Raw genomic sequence first — 15,949 nt, 5'->3', positions numbered from 1 at the left:
CTCTGTACTTCGGTTTCTTCTCTGTGAAGTATGAGTAATAGGCACCTTTCTATCAGACAGTTACAAGAGAGAATTTATAGAAGGCACTCAGAACAGTGTCTGCCAGATAGTGAGCCTTCAACAAAAATTCATAGCTGTGACTACCCCTACGTGCACTGTCCCTAGGGCTGTCACCAGGACCACAACCCCTACTGTGACCACTGTCCCTGCTGCTGCTGCTACTGCTGCTGCTGCTTCAATGCTAGGCCTCGTGGACCTCCAAACCATCTCAAAGTATTTTAGGAAACTTTCACTTAATTCCCTATGGACTCATTGGTGCTCTACTGCTCCCTCTCCCCATCACATTACCAATTGACAGAGAACTGGGCATGCAAATCAGTCCCCCTCCCCAGCCCACTGACCCCATTCACCCTTCCCCCACCCAGCCCTGAGGAGACTGATTGGGAGGAAAACTGAGGAGGTCAGCTCTGCAGGCTGAGGAGTTAAAGGTTCGGCCTTCCTCCGCACGGCCCCCTGCAGATTTAGAGTTTCACCCAGACCACTGCTCCTTTCCCCCTTCATCCAGATGCGGGCTCTCCCCAAACACAGAGTGCTTCTAACGGATGAACCCACTGTGGTGAGAACGGGAGAAGCATGTCCTTTCCCTCAAGAAAAGAGCCAAAGGAAGGAAAAAGAAGACTTTTTCTTTTTTTTTGGGGGGGGGTGTACTGTTGCTAAATAAATAAATGAATACAAACTGATAACGCAAGAACAACAAACTCTAGAAATGAAAGGACAGAAAACAGGATTGATAATGGAAGGGAAATACACATATATACACTCCAACTAAGGATATAAAGACAGGAATGATGATTTTATTCAGTATTAATAACAGGAGAGAGTTGTTTGATGCAACAACTACTTAATGCCCTGCAGAATCCCAAACACATGTCATCCATCTCCTCTGAAACAGGGATTATCCCAATCTCTCTGCTGGAGTAGAGAAAACAGAACAGAAAATATTGTTTTACATGAACTAGTTTTTTTTTTTTTTTAACCTCCTTAATAGATCTTCTGCATTTTGGTTCTTTCTGTTCCAATTAAAATAGTTGCCTGAGTTCAATTCTTGAGTATAATAACTAGGATTTCTTTCAGAGCTCCATTCCTAATTAAAAGCAGCATTTACAGAGAAAGGGTTTTACATACTTATGTATTACCTTATTCAATCCGAGCAAATTGCTTCCTTATGTAAACTTCTGAATAGTTTCGTTCCTTCAAACATTGAAAGCCACTCTAATGTAGATTTTGCATTAATTTGGGGAAAGAAAATGCAGCATAGTTTAAGTGGAGTTACTATTTCTAAAATTAATTCTTGATTTTATAAATTGATATAAACACACATGTATGTATAAATGTGAATATGAGTATATTACTATCTCCACAAGCCAAGTGAAATCGGAACATTTTGATTATTCAGGAAATTTATGCAAACAATTTTCCTTTTAAGTATATTTCCGTCTGAGAAAAAGGGATAGCATCGAGGAAGAAATAGGGCATAATCATAATAGCACATACTTGAGCAATACGTCCCAGATTATTTTCATACACTAATTTAATTCTAACACTATAATTTCCCCCATTTTACAGATGAGAAAGTCGAAGCACAGAAAGGCTACGTAATTTGCCTATAATCACTTACTAACATGGGAATAGGTGGGGCTCCAACCCAGGCAGCCAGGCTCTCCAGCTTGCTCTTTGACCTCCTCCTACACCACAGTGCCAGTATGGTCTAGTGGAGAGAAGTTTTCTGGAGGGACAGACCAATCAAGGCTCAGCATCTGACTCTGCCTCTTTCTGGCTGTTTCATGGGAGACCAGTAGTCCCTTGGCCTCACTGTTCCCGAAGTATTTTTATATCTTGTGAATGGGACGATCATGCTTGCAACTATTGGTCTAGGATGAAGGTCAAATTTAAGTTAACCTCTGTGAAAGAATCTTTCTTTCCTTTCTTACTCGGCTCTAGATTTAATTAATCTCGATTTATAAATAGCCCTTTCTCTCCCCTCTCTATGGGGTCTTAGGCTAGGTGATGACTCATAGTGTCCATGGAGGTAATGAACGGTTTAGCCGACTTGTTTCTGCACATCACCTGGGGCTCAATCAACTCATATGTCTTATTAGAGTGAACCAGCTTGAAGCCTTCACAGCTAGAATTTCTCATGAAATTGGTTCGAAAAAATAAGCATAGCCTTTAATGGATATAATCATATTTGTTTAATTGTCTTAAAAAATGCTTGGCACAAAAGATTTTTAGGAGATTTTGCACCTGTGTCTAACTAGAAGTTGACAGTATTGGATCCCAGCCCAGACTGCTGTTCAGAGATGATCCCAAGGTGCCCTTTGGTGCTGAAGGTGGGAAGGGAGTCATTCCACAATTGTTCCTACAGGTCTGATTCTTGGCATCCCTTCCCTGTCTTCTCATTGAATTTCATCTAGTGATAATGGATGGATGAGGCTTTTTACAAACTATTTTACCCTTTTTGATCTCCAAAACTCCTTCTAAACCCTTTACAAGCTCAAAGGGAAATCTAGAAACCAGCATTTGAGGTGACTCCTGATAGAAATCATCAATCTAGTAAGCATATTGCACAAACTCAGTCCAAACACTCTGATAATCCTTGATAAAAATGCCATAATTGAAGTTTTGCCAAAGAATTTAAGTAAAATAAATTTAAAGGCAGATATGCTTTATCCTTCCAATGCCTGACTAGCTTTACAATAATAGGAAGCTTCAGAAACACAGGTATTTCTAAAGTAATATGTTATGAAAGATGGAAACAATTAGACATGGCTCTAAAAATGAAATTCAGACAATTGGAACACATAGTTAAATAAATTAATTTCAGAAAAGGCAAAGAAAGAAATGTAAGCTTAATGTTTTCAGTGGTTCACTCTCCTGGATCAAAAAGCCTCAAGGTAGAAAGTTTCTGAAGTACCATGAAAATTAGATTAGATGGCTTCAAAGACTTGTTCCCTCAATATCCACCTGTGTCACTCAGCCCATGACTAACACTTTCCCTGGTATATAACTTGAATATAACAACTACATTGTTAAGAATGATTATTCATTATACCTTATGAGCTTACATTCAACATTCTTTCAAATACCTGAAAACAGGCACATAAAATTACTGCACAGGTGCCCCTCAACTTTAAAAAATATATTTAATTCTGCAAAAACACTTTCATTAATTACACATTAACACTCTTCAACACTTATGTATAATGAATTTGTTCTTTTATGCATCAATTGACAATTAACATTTTGAGCAATCTCATCGAGGCTTTGATATGCAAGCCTTTGTTTCTGTTTCAACATCACCACTTGTGTTTCTGCTAAAGTATCTGTGTAATCATTTGAACACTTTATTGTATTTTGCCCTGAAAAGTGGTAATGTGATGGGTCTCATAAATTTGGTACAATTAAAAGAAAGACGGCAATCGTTCATTTATGTAGAGAATACTTAGCTGGTCAACTACGTGCATTTGTGACAGGAAAGAATAAAAGAAAAATAAAACCTCATTTATGAAATATTGAATATGTACCTAAAGGATGGGACGCAATTAGGCATTGTAAAACCTGTTAGTTCTCAGGAGACAGAATTCTCTTTTATAACCTATGAATCTATTATTAGGCTTTGACACACTGAGTTTTGAACTCATTTTCAGAGAGGCATCATGGATGTTTGTGGCTGACAGATGACCACTGGCCGCGAGGTTCTTGCTTATTTCTATGCCTTCCTTTCCTTCAGAATTCTGGTTCCTCAGCTCCTTTACCCATCCATGTATCTTGTACCAGGCTTGCATGAGGATGAGTTATGTGATAGAAGAATTTTTTGAGACTTTCTGCTAAAAAATAAATTTCAAAATCTTAATGTTGCTTATATGGATTTTCAGTTTTCTGACAGATTGCATCAGTATTTGCTACTTTATCTAATGCCTATTCCATGACTTCTTTTGTTGTGTCCTCCCAAATAGTCCCCTGAATGATACAGGAGTTGGCCAACTTTATCTGTGAAGGTCCAGATTGTAAACCCTTTCAGTTTTGTAGGCCACAATGTCTCTGCTCTAACTACTCAACTCTGCAGTTGTAGCATGAAGGTAGTCAGAGACGAGGTAAAACTCAACGGATGCGTGCGCTCCAATAAAATTTTATTTTCAAAACAGGTGTCCCATGGTGGGTCAGATTTGGTTCACAAGCTGTAGTCTGCGGAACCCTTGCTGATAGTAATGCATTCTTGCTCTCACTCTGAATGGTTTGAGAGCCCACATCCCATCAAGGCCCAGCCCTCCTTGATCACTAGACCACAGCCTCTCATACTTGTTTCTGCTGGTGGTAAAACTGCAATGCACCATGCCAAGCATAGAGTAGATAAGAGAAATGTTCCTGGGAGTGAACGAGCAGGGGGGACCTCTTAATACATCTGATGACAGCAGCAGTAGCAGCTGCGACTCTTCATTGTGTACACTTTATGTGCCCTACCATTTGGTAAGTGACTTTCAATCCTTCAGTCAGTTAGCCTGCCTGACATTCTTCAGAAATAGATATTACTGAAGCCCCAATTTATAGATGAGACATCCGAGGGTTTCTAAAAGTTATAATTAGATAAGTAGTCAGAGGTGGGGTTAGATTCCACACCTGCTTTGCCTCGGGGGACACGGCAGAACTGCAACCCAGTAATTCATGGCCCTTTTTCATAGTCATTTGGCTACGATGGTTCCATTTCAATGAACACTCACATTCTAAACAAGATGCTTCCAATGTGGGTTTTCATTTGCTTCTTATAGAAAATCTACGTGTGGACAACAGTAAAAACATCATGACCTTTCACTAGACATGAGGAATAAGAATTATGAAACACATCGTATATTGCTTAAGGCCAAAGAGCCAGTAAGTGCCAGCTCCGGGAGAGAAAACCAGGTCTTTTGACTTCTAAATCAAAGCTTTCTCAACTACACCCTACTGAATTGTCAGCCACTTCTAACTTTTGTTTTCGACTTTAGTTTAAATCTTCCTTTCCGTGCTGCTGAACCAAGGCGCTAGAGAGAAGAGCATCAGGCTAAGGGTAGGATGGATTGTTTTATTGTTGCTCCCTTGTGTTCCACCTGGACATGCATTCTTGCCTATGTCCATGGCTAGATGCGATAAGATATACTCTGGAGTTTACACAGGCAAATGAAAACTGTGGGCTCCATAACCTGGAGAAGTAGGTCTTGAGTCTCAGCTATATGTTGTTTTGAAGCCAAGTGACCGGCCCTCCAGCTAAACTTTGCCTCTGAGAACAGGAAGTTGTGGGCTCATCGCTGAGTCAACTGACACATAGAGCACAGTTGTGGCTTTAATTCTAAGTAAAACACAAGCTTTGAAAGAGCAATAATATTGTTGTCTGTTTATATGGTCCTTTGAATGCAAAGCTGGGATTTTTTTGAAAGAAGGCACAAGACAATTCATATTAAGTACTATTTAATTTCTACCAGGTTTGGTTATCAGTTCTATTAACTAGTACCAGACTCTCCCATTTAAATAGAAAACAAGAAGACAGATTCTTTTATTATAAGTATCATAATTGTTCTTTGGTATCTTCAAGTTCATTATGTTTGATGGAACTCTTATGCAGTCAAAGCTATCTCCTTGCTATTTGCATTTTCTATTTTCCTAGCACATAAAAGCCTAGCAAAAAAAATGGGCCTTAATCCCTGATGAGCATCCTTGGATGCCTTGGGGAGGATGTTTAGGTTTTTTTCACTATATGATAAAGTTTACTCATTATACCTATTTTCATCAATATCAATTGATTTTTTTTTAATAAAGTGAAGAGAGGTCTTCCAATAAAATTTATGCTAGTTTAATCTACATGCTTTTAAGCTACTCTTTATTTCCCTTTAAAATTCAGGTTTCTGAGTAACAAAGCAGAAATTGTTCCAAGGAAGCAGTATTCAGCACATTTTAGTCTAAGGAGACAGATAATTAATAAAATTTGCACACAACATTTTAAATGGTGATCAGACCTTTTCTCTCTCGTGAGTGCCAGAGAGAACATATTTGGCCAGCTCATAGACCAGATATAGTGTTTAAATAATTTCTTTTAAAAAATTATTGAAAATAATGCCACGTGACATCTTTATTATTGTAAATATAATTTCTAGTACCTAATAATTCATCAGGTTGATTCACTCGGCGATGAATTTATATGCTATTTAAGTACCACTGATATTATCAAATGATATCAGACTTAATTAGTAAAAAGCAGATATTACAAACACTGACCGTGGTTCAGGGGAATGCAAAAAAAATCTGAAGATAAGGAGATAATAATTGATGGATGGAATATTTTTCTATTTGAGAAAATGAAAAGTGGTAAAGCATTTAGAAATTGAATTCATGACCTGCAAAACAAGATCAAATTAAAAACTGTCAGACTGGTGAAAAATTTCTAAATGTGTGAAGGCAGAACATTCTAGTTCCGAAATATAAATGAGGATAGTTAGGAATGTCTGAACGGAAGTTTGTTATGAGGTAGAGAGAGAAAAAAATGATTTAAAAGAGAGAAAAAGCATGTAAACATATCTGGGTTCTGAACTGGTGATAACATAGGAAGGGAGATAAAGTGCTAGCAATGGCACAAACTAGGTTAATTATATTTTCACAAGGGAAAGGATTTTCTAACTCTTATGTAAAAAGGACATTTCTACTTAAAAAATTTTAAGATGTTTTAACCTGTAATTTTACAAGTGCAATATAATCTACCACATGCATTGAACATTGTCTTGGATGTGGTAGATGTTCAATAATTATTTATTGAAGACATGTAAGGATATTAAAAAATTGAAAATGACCAGGAATAATAAAGATAGTTATTTTCAAGAATTACAAGAAAGCAAATTAGATTTTTTTTTTTTACATTTGAGAGAAAAATGGAGAAACATCCTAGCACATTTTCCTTGAGCTATAATTTACCTCTTTACACTCTGATGATAATAAAGTAGGATTTTTAAAAACATAAAGAAATTGTAAGGATATAAATCACAACTAAGGGTAAGTGATCTTAATTTACCAATAAACATAAAACAAATATTCTTCACATTAGTGAACTATAAAATTGGACTGAATATTGAATATTAGTGACATAATGACAATAGTACATTCTGTTTATAAAATACAATCATATTTTTAAAAACTCACATTTGATATTTTATCAAAGATAGGGTAGATATTAATTCATTTGATGAATGAGGAAACTAAACCTTAGTAAATTTGATTCAGTCACTAATTTGACTAATGTTTATTGAACATTTACTATATGCCAGGGTTTCTGCCAGCTGCTGGAGATATAAAAGTCAGCCTCTGCTTTCACGGAGCTTACAGTGCAGGTGAAGCACACACTAATTAAGTAATCAAACAAATGTTAACATAATTGCAAACTGAGAGGAGGATACAAAAAAGGGAAAGTATCTCTATAAAAATATTTCAAGTGGAAAACCAATTTGCAAAGCCAGAGAGGTCTCCCCGAGAAAGTCAGGGTACTACTAATACATAAAGGATGAGTCATCTAGTAACGTAAAAGGAAGAGGGGGTAGAATGGAAGGAAATAGCCTTTCAGGCAGATGAAAGACCATGTGCAAAGGCCCTGAGGTAGGAATGAGTGTGGCACAACTTCTCTGTTTAGAAAATTCCTGCTCATCTATCAAGATCCACATCAGATGCAACCTCTTTTGTCAGTTTTCCCAAGCTGCCCAGGTAGATATATTTGATATCTTATTGCTCTCTCAAAGCACTAAGATAACAGTGGTACAGCCCTTACCAGCTTCTAGTGGAATTATTATTTTAGGTATTCATTTTCTTCAACAACTTGATGTAAAAAGCTCCCTCCCATCTTCACTTATCAACTGTTCACTCAGCAGTGTGTAGCACAATGTGTAGCAAAGATAAACTCTAGATAAAGACTTAGAAAAATCAGTGAATATACAAATAAATCCAAGAACCATATGAGAGACCAACTTCACTTAAACTACAAAATTAGTAAATATGAAAAGGAATGTTTTTTTCTAACAACATTTTAGGAAGGAGCATTTAATAAGACCTTTTTAAAAGCAAATTAAAACACAGGTGTCTAGAGGGTAAGTACATAATATGGTAAATTGTTTGAAGGAAATAACCAAAGAAAATGAGATTTTGGCAATGATTATCATGTACCACCTGAAAGGCAAAAACAAATCTGTCTTGAAATCTTGAGAAGCATATTTAAATACAATTTTCAAAATCTAAGAACTGGGTTATTGTCTTATCCTTCTTCAGGACTGAGGGCGATTTATAAATGATATAGTAGGGCATAAAAAACATGTTGATTTATGTTTCTTGTTAATAATTTACCGGGGAGTGTGATGCATCTTTCTTTCTCTCCGAGACACTGCTGTTTTTTTCTTGATAAAAAGGCAATTTATAACCAAAGTGGTAGAGAAAAATGCCCCAGAAAACGGGAACACAGCTATCTTCTGTTTGTCCACTGAGGCTGTGTTGGATATTGATTTCAGGATGTGTGGAGCAGTATTCTTTATCTAACTATTGCTGCTTCTTTCATTTCTGTTTTAGTAAACAAATCGATACTTCACAATTTAGATATTTCCCCCAGAATAGTTACCTTATGAAATAGAAATAATGGAGTTGTGAGTTCCCAAAAGTATTCTAGGGATCTGATTAGTAGGGACCGACTACTTGAGTTACTGACTAGAAATGGAAACTCTGACATATTTAAATGAGATCTAAAGGTCTCCAGGTGGTGCAGGAGAACTCATAATCTGGTATGACATCAAACCAATGTTTTGCTTGAAAGGAAAATGACACGGAGTATGGGAGGCAAAAAGTATGCACGAATGTGTACGTATTCATACATAGTGTTACATATCTATATCTGTGCATGTGTATAAGAGGTCTGAGAAAATGTACTCAGTAATGAGACAATTTTACATTACAACATTTTTAAAGGCCTCTTATTTTTTTTCATTACAAATCACTTATAAATAAACTCTAAAAAAAAAAAAATGTTTTTGCCAGTAGGGATCATGACCAAAATGATGTTGAACCTACTGGTCTTGTAAATGACTGGTAGTCACTAGCCAAGAAAGTTATAATGGAACAAAGAAACCATCTATAAGCATCACTATGTCCCTTTCTGGACCCATTTTTACATTTTTGGCAGCTCACTGTGATAAGTGAGACAGAAATAAAATTTAGACGTGATTTATATTTTGAATGCTTCTACTAGTTGAATTCCAAAAAAAAAAAAAAAAAAGTGGTAGAATAGAATTTAAAAAAATGAAAACAACAACAACAAAATGCCCACACACAATAAAAAACAACACACAGTGAAGTAACCTGAAATGTCTTAGGATTAAATAATGACTTTTAGAACAGCAAAAAAGCACTATAATTTGAAATGAAAGAGTTCCCGGTCAAAGCAGCTTAGGAAAAAGGTAAATTTCACAGATTAAAAGAGTTGGGAAAGGCGGAGTCGTTGCCAGCGAAGGGGAAAAGAACGTGCCACCCCAACTATGTCTCTGTAGAGTGAAGATTATTTGGGACTGATTATATTTGAGAGACTGCAGACACAGAAGCTCTGAAAATTAAGCAGAAATTACCCTTTTGTAAGAGACATTTACATCTATAAGGGAAATATCCATTTGTAAGGATGTCTCCCTCTCTGTACCATGCAGAAGAAGATGACTAAATTTCTAGAAATGTATCAGTGGTGAAGGCTACAACTTAAGTCTACATAACAACCATACTCTGTTCACCGAGCTCTTCCTGCTAACCTCCTGTAACTTGGCTCCCCCTTCACTCCCCAACATTGTTCTTTTTGCCTTTAGCTGAAGATGGTATTTAAGGTGATGGCTTGGGTCAGTCAAAACTGAGTTTCTCAGTTTTCCTGGGTATCTCCCTTATATACAGGAGGTATCCATGTTATGTTGTTAAACTTCTGTTTGTTCTTCTCCTGTTAATTTGCCTTTTTAAAACTGGGAGTGAGACTCACCCAAGAACACAAAGGGAAAAAGGAAAATTATTTTTCTTCCCTTACAGCAGGAATCCCATATTGCCAATAATGCCTCTTACTCTGCCCCTACCCCTGTTTCTTTCTGGATATCAAATTCATTCTCATCTTTATAAAATACAAGAGTCAGCTAGGGAGTGGGATCGTCTGCCATCACTAGAGATACATAGTAGAGTGAATGAACAATAAACACTTTACAACTTATGTTAGATTGACTGAATGTCCTTTTATTTATAACCCATATGCAAATAAATTTATTGCATAAATCTGATGATATTAAACATAGTGTTCTATTATCTGCTTTTAAGTCTTAACTATCATTTTATGCCAGTTCATAAATATCAAGACTATCTTTTTCTTAATGGCTTCATAATATGAATTCATAATTTGTTCAAATTTGCTACTCTCTGGCTATATAACTTTGACTAGTGTTTAGCATCTCGACAGCTCAGCTTCTTCATCCCAAAATGGGGATTATTAGAGTACCTATGTTATTAAGATGTGGAGAAAATTAAATGACATAACATATATAAAATGCTTAATATACATATATAATATATATATTATAATATATGTATATAATATACTGCTGAAACATAGTAAAAACTCAGTAAAGGTGATCTACTATTATTTGTTATTCATATTATTTTTATCAGTTCCATATGAATATATAGATTAATTTTCCATCAATATAAATGGCATTAAAACAGTTATATTTATATTACTTTGTATATGAATGCTTTCTTCATCGTTCCTTAACATTAATTTACAGAAACTGAATTAATGGCTCTAAGGTTTGCACATTTAATATGCTGAGACATTGCTAGGTGTTTCTCCTAAGGGCTGTATCCATTTGTCCATCCGTCTCTAGGGACATTTCTCCACATTCTTAACAGCAATAAATATCTAGATGATTACAAATGAGTCTGTTTAAAATCCTACCTTTGGTTTCAAAACAAACATTTTTATGGCTTGCTATCCTATAATGTTACAAATACTTAAAACAAGAATAAAAAGAAAGTCAAATAGTACTGGGGGACCGCAAAAAAGAGTTTTCCAATTGTGGATCCTACTGCTGTTGATTGACAGGGCATCTTGGGAAGAGTTAATAATTGTTCTGGGGTGCACAGCTCTAGTTGCTAAATAGAAAATTCAGGAAAAAAGCTAAGTGTGTTTAATTTCCCATAATACATCGCTTCAACCATCTGTAAGAAAGATAATGCTCTCTTAAAAGAAGAAACAATTACTAAAAAAGGTGATTTAGTGGAATAACTGGATACATAGTTCTTGTTCTTCAATTAGCTCTTTATTAATGGGTTGCTAAGACACATTAAAAAAAACTAATTAATGTCTGAAACTCTAATGTTGAATAAAGCTCCATGACTTAAAATGGAAAAATATCCCCAGCTATAACTCTGGTATAACTTTATTTGTGCTTATGACAAAGTGAAAATACTACTTTCATCTTCTTCATCAATGGATATATAAATAGACAGATATAAAAAACTCTATCATTAATTGATTTACTTAATAAAGTATTCTTATAACTTAGATGATAGAATAAGAAGAATGGCTTTCCCAAAAAAATGATTCGAAGAAGGATGATTTCTAAAATATTTGTTATGGAGTGTTATTGCTTTTTTTCATTCCATTTTCCCACAGATGAATATACTTTTAATTTTTTTAATATATATTTTTTCTCTGTAGTTTATCTCTAGATCTGATAAATCTCTAAACTCCATTGTCTCTATGGCAAATATTTAGGTTTTATTAACAACATTATGTAAGTAGGACAATTTAAAAAAAAAAAAATCTGCCTCCATGGCAGAGAGAGTCAACTATACAAAGAACAATACCACAAATTACAGGATCAAATATCTTAGTGAACATTTGCTTCAATCGTACATTACAATTCATCTCTGCAGTGGTGCTACTGACAACATTCTTGGAAAAAATCACAAAAAAACTTCAAATTATGTGAAGCATTTGGTTTGCAAAATCAAGTTAAAAAAAAAAAACCCTGTATAAAAATTTCCTAGAAACACGATTTGTGTCCTAGCATGCTTAAAGGCTAGGGTTGTCCCAGGCAACAGTAGCTTTTGTTCAGCATATCTGGCTTTGGGTGGATTCATGGACCGTTTGCAATCAGTGTTGAAATGCAGGCTCCAGTGAAAACTGTGAGAAGCTGAGAAATGTTACATGCATAATTCATAGTCCCCTCATCACTAGATATGTGTGTGTGAAGATTCAGGGTTATACTGCTATCCAAGTTCATTGAATGTATGAATTTGGATATATTCAACATTCTTTTACTCACGCTAAAAATAAAACAAAACAAAACAAAAAACAACAACAACAACAATAAAAACACACCCATACCTTTCATTAAAAAGAAGAGCTTTTGGAAGGGTACTTTTACTTTAACACTCGCAACTTCCTCCCTTGACCTACGCATCCCTAAATTATCTAGTTTTTATTTACTGCTCCAATCTCATTACACATCCCTGTCTCCCTCTTCTACCTTTAAGCTACATTATTATTATTTTTTTTGACAATTTCTAGAACATTCCAAGCTATGGCCTGACTCAAAATTTTTGGTAGCACACTGTTCTCACCCCTTGTGGTGGGCAGACCCTGAGATGGACCCCGATGATCTCTAACTCTTGATATTCACGCCCTTGTTCAACCCTCCCCCCTGAGTATAGACTGGATTCAGTGATCAGCTTCCAGTAAATAGAATACATTCTGCAAAGCAGCAGAATGGCACTTCTGTGATTAGATTACAAAGGAATGAGTATTCTTTCTCCTTTGTTCTGTGAGAAGCCTGCTACATTGTTGTGATTTGCCCTATGGAGAGAACCATGTGGCAGGGCACTGAAGAGGTCTTTGGTCAAAAGTCATCAAAGAGCTGGGGCTCTCAGTGCAATAGCTGGTGAGGAACTGAATTCTGGCTGTACCCATGTGCGTGAGCTTGCACGCAAATCCTGCCCCAGTCGAACCTTCAGAGATCATAGCCCAGGCCAACAGCAAAACCACAAACTCTAAGAGACCTAGAGTCAGAAGTACCCAGCAAAGCTGTGCCTAGATTGTTGGCCTGAAGAAACTATGAGTCGTTAATGTGTATTGTTTTAAGCCAATAAATTTTGAAATAATATTATGCAGTGATGGATAAATAACATCACAGAAACTAATCTTCTCTTGGTTTTTGCATTTCAGGCTTTTTCCCTTTCATCACTTCTCAGCTTTAAAGTCACCTCCTTAGGGAGGCTTTCTCTAATCACTGCATGTAATGTAGACTACCTCTTCTCCTTTATTCTCTAAATAAAAAAAATGTCGAATTACTGATTAGGTTACCAAGTGGTTTAGTTTTCTATTTATTTATGGTAAGATTTAAACTCGAGGGGAGTCCCGTACTTCTTCATATTGTCTGTCACAGTGCCTAGAATTTAATAAGAGCCCAGTAAATATTTGATAAATTAACAAAAACAAAAGTACATATGATTCATAAGAAGAATAAAAAATAATAAATATTTACAGTTGTTACTGGTAGTACCTTTGGGTTATTAAAATGATTATGAATAAGCAGAATATAATAGGTATGCCATAGATATGTAATGAACTTCACTAAAAAAATTATTAAAATTTTGTCCTTAAAAGATTTTTTTATCTAACAGCAAAGTAACTTTAGGTATATTAAAAAACAAATAAGAGAATAAGCTGTTTCAGTGTTTCTGAAATATCTCATGCCTTCTCAAACCTTAGGTTTCTCACGGAATAGTATCAATGACTAGAATATGAGACACAGATGTCCATAAATTTTCCTATCACTGTTTAGAAAAAATGAATGATTTATCAATGCCATTAAATGTTAAATTTTGATAGGTAAAGAAACACCAATGAATTTTGAGTTAAGAATTACAGATTTGTGAATACAATAATTAAGCAGTGTTGTTAAGATTAAAGAATTTTAATCTTCTAAGATATTTTCAAATAGTATTATAGAGACTCTCTTATTCCATTTCTGATGATATACTCAGCCGATGGAAAAATAATTTATACTTTTTATAGCTTATCTGAGTTGAAGAAAAGCCACATAGTAAAAACAAACCACGTAGGATAAGGATGAGATTCTTTTGAAAAAATATACCAGAAATGGTGTAGTATAAAACTCTTAGATGTACATCATGTGAGATGAGGAATGATTTAAATGATAACACAAACTATCTAGGGTAGGGGTGAGATATTTCTCTTAACATGATGATTAAATTCCTAGTGAAGTCAAATAGGCAGACGGGCTTTTATTCTTGCTCTGCCACTTACTTATCTTTTATACGATTTCAGTTACTAAACATCTCTGAGCCACTATCTGTGAAATGAAGGAAATAAGAGAACTTTTCTCTGGGTTGATAGTATGGTTAAATGACTTTCTGCATTGCAGAGGTCAGCCCTAACCATAGGGCCAGTCACAAAATAAAGGCTGTAGAATTAACATGTATAGTTATTATTTTGTCTTTGTTATCATTATCTATTATAGCTCCCAAAACATGAAAAAGGAAAATTGTTTGTATCATATACATCTATTTCAACGGTAAATAAAAATGAGAATTATATTAGCATGTTAAGGAAGTGCCAGTAATTGTCCCTCATCAACAATAAGGTGACAAGTTTTGGAATGCCCTCTGTGAAAATAAGCTATATATCTATTAAAAAAAGGCTTTTCTACAATTTATCACTTATAATAAAGTGCATCAGTCTAGCATTATTAGGTTTCACAGAGTAAATAATTATGAAAATATTAGAAAAAATAAATGTGTTAGTGATCTGCACACTTAAGCTTAATTTCTAAATATCTTAGGGAACAAATAAAGATGTCTGGAGTCAATATAATATTGTTTTGCCCTTTAACATAAAATTCACGATTTCTGAGGTAGTCTTAAATTTTCAGTTGTACATCATTGCACTAGCAGTGTGATTATAGATTTGATTCTACACCTGATTATAGATTTGATGATGCTAATACTCATTTGTACCAAAGTTACTATAAGTGCCAAAAACTTATCTTTGGTCTCTTTCTTCTATACTTAAAGACACTAAGAGTTTCTTCTAATTATTTCCTAGAGCCTTCTAAACACAACAGCCCACTGTTGCTTGAAGCTGTGTGTCAATGTTAGATCACAAGGTGACATGAAATTATTCCTGGTCTCTACAGAATACTTGACGAATTCTTTAGCAAAGTGTTTGAGACTTTTTGCTAATATCCCTGTCTCCTTTTACAAACTTACCTCCTACCTCTGTCTCTATTACACAGTTTTTCATGTAACCTTAATGGGCTGTTGGAAATAATCTCATTATCATAGTTGCATGTTTACATACACACTACCACATTTGAAATGCCACTATCCGAAGTTTTCTTGGTTGTCTATCTTCTTCAAGGCCCAGCTAAATTCTCATCATCTCCATGAAATCCCTGCTCACTTGGTTTCTTACCTATCATCTTCCTACTTACTTTGTTTCTTACCTATCTTACACTTTTAGAAAGAATTCATGACTCCTTTTTTGTGCACATTTAATTTTTATCACCAGTGTCACATTAGAATTAGCTGTTGGCATTTGATCCTTGCATTGTTTCTTCAAGGATATTGTGATTTCTCTGACCAAGATCCTAAACTTTCTTCATCCATCTGGTTTCAGGGCTAACACATGGTTTGATAACCAGTAAATATACATACTATTGATGTACTGAATTGAAACAAATTTCCTTATTATACTCAAGCTTAGTTTTCAGGTATTTCCTTACAAAGCTAGTACAGTGGCCAATTCAGGGCAGGAAGCAAAAATATTAATGAATAGATGAATTAATAACAT

The sequence above is a fragment of the Pteropus medius genome, unplaced genomic scaffold (genome assembly GCF_902729225.1).
Source record: "Pteropus medius unplaced genomic scaffold, Ma_sr-lr_union100, whole genome shotgun sequence".
Lineage (NCBI taxonomy): Eukaryota > Metazoa > Chordata > Mammalia > Chiroptera > Pteropodidae > Pteropus > Pteropus medius.
Note: the sequence above shows the minus strand (reverse complement) of the source record.